This window comes from Carassius carassius, unplaced genomic scaffold, assembly GCF_963082965.1.
Source record: "Carassius carassius unplaced genomic scaffold, fCarCar2.1 SCAFFOLD_74, whole genome shotgun sequence".
In the NCBI taxonomy this organism is placed as follows: domain Eukaryota; kingdom Metazoa; phylum Chordata; class Actinopteri; order Cypriniformes; family Cyprinidae; genus Carassius; species Carassius carassius.
Window position 1 is genome coordinate 329,754 of NW_026775070.1, and position 1,545 is coordinate 331,298.

The window sequence follows — 1,545 nt, forward strand, 5'->3', positions numbered from 1 at the left end:
GCTTTCCTTTGTTTTTCTGCATAAGCATGTGACACTAGTATGATCATGTTTTTCTGATGGTGGCAGTCTTTTCTTGGTGAACTCTGTTTGAGTGTAGATATGTTTTTTGTAGTAATTTTTATTTATTGGTTGCAATTGGTTTTGTAATAAAACATATTGTTAATATTTTTTCCTAGAAGAACAGCACAGGTTGCCTCGATGTGAAAAACATATTGGATATGTTTGTGAATGAAGCAAAATGTGAACTGATCACATAGAAATCATGTCATGACGGTCCTCAGTCCTGTAAATATAATGTGAATATGATCAGTAGACAGTCAGTTAGAGTTTTGGAGCAACACCAGAAATAAATGAGACAATAGGAATGTTTTGGAAACCATCATTGTTTTTGTGATTCTGATGTGTGTGTGTGTGTGTGTTACAGGAGCTGCGTGAGATGGTTGAGCAGCTGCGGTCTGAGCTGCAGGTCAAAGTGTGTGAGCTGAGAGATTGTGAAGCCTTGACTCGCTCAGAAATCACTGACCGGGACAAAAGTATTGCACAGCTCCAGCAGAGTTTATGCCGCAAAGAGGCACTGCTGCAGGTCCCTATCTCCTTCACACTGTAATGAAGACGGGACCTTTCTTGTGTTTTTTGTCAAACTTCAGCTTTGTTTTTCTTCCAGGAGTATGCAGAGTTGCAGAATGACTCGTGTGACTCCAGCAGTCGCGAGGAGAGAGACGCGCTGCTGCAGACGCTAAGGAGCCGCATTCGAGACAGAGACGCCGCGCTGGAGGTGTGTGATCCATCACATCTATTCTGTCCTGTCTGGCTCTTGTAGACCCCCCCCCCCCCCCCCACAGGAAGTTAGGTAGCTCTAATTAAAATCAAATGTGACCTTGGACCACAAAACGTTAAGTGTCGGTTTTTCTAAATTTGGATTTATGCATCATCTGAAAGCTGAATAAATCATCTCTCCATTGATGTGTGGTTTGTTTGGAGGACAATATCTGTCTGAGATACAACTATTTGAAAATCTGGAACCTGAGGAGCAAAAAAATCGAAATATTGAGAAAATCATCTTTAAAGTTGTTCAAATGAAGCTCTTAGCAATGCATATTACTAATCAAACATTAAGTTTTGCTAACATTTACAGTAGGAAATTTACAAAATATCTTCATGGAACATGATCTTTACTTAATATCCTAATGGTTTTTGGCATGAAATAAAAATGTATAATTTTGATCCATACAATGTATTTTTGGCTATTGCTACAAACATACCCCAGCAAATTAAGTCCTAGGGACCCTTTGGTCTGTGTATTTTATGTGTCTCCTTTATTTGACACCCCTGGTTCAGATCATCAGCTCTTTAGGAAAGGGCTCCATGAACTGAGCTGAGTGTGTCAGATAAGAGAGACCGAGTGGCAGGATTGAAACCACTGCACTATTCACACTGTTATTGCATCTGCTTTCACGTGATAGTGAGGTGATGAAACATCTATCAGTGAGTGTGTGTTTGTGTGTGATTCCTCAGATCTGCTCAGGTGATCAGATGCACCACTTT

The 1,545-nt window shown here is 40.4% G+C and overlaps 1 long non-coding RNA gene across 1 annotated transcript in view; it reads left to right on the top strand.

Moving 5' to 3' along the window:
- LOC132134583 (uncharacterized) overlaps positions 1-805 on the top strand; it is a 1,776-nt gene extending 971 nt beyond the window's left edge. Inside the window, exons 3-4 of the long non-coding RNA XR_009429652.1 lie at positions 425-583; positions 665-805. This is a non-coding gene — a long non-coding RNA (uncharacterized LOC132134583). The remainder of the gene's footprint in view (positions 1-424; positions 584-664) is intronic.
- The last annotated feature ends 740 nt before the right edge of the window (positions 806-1,545 follow it).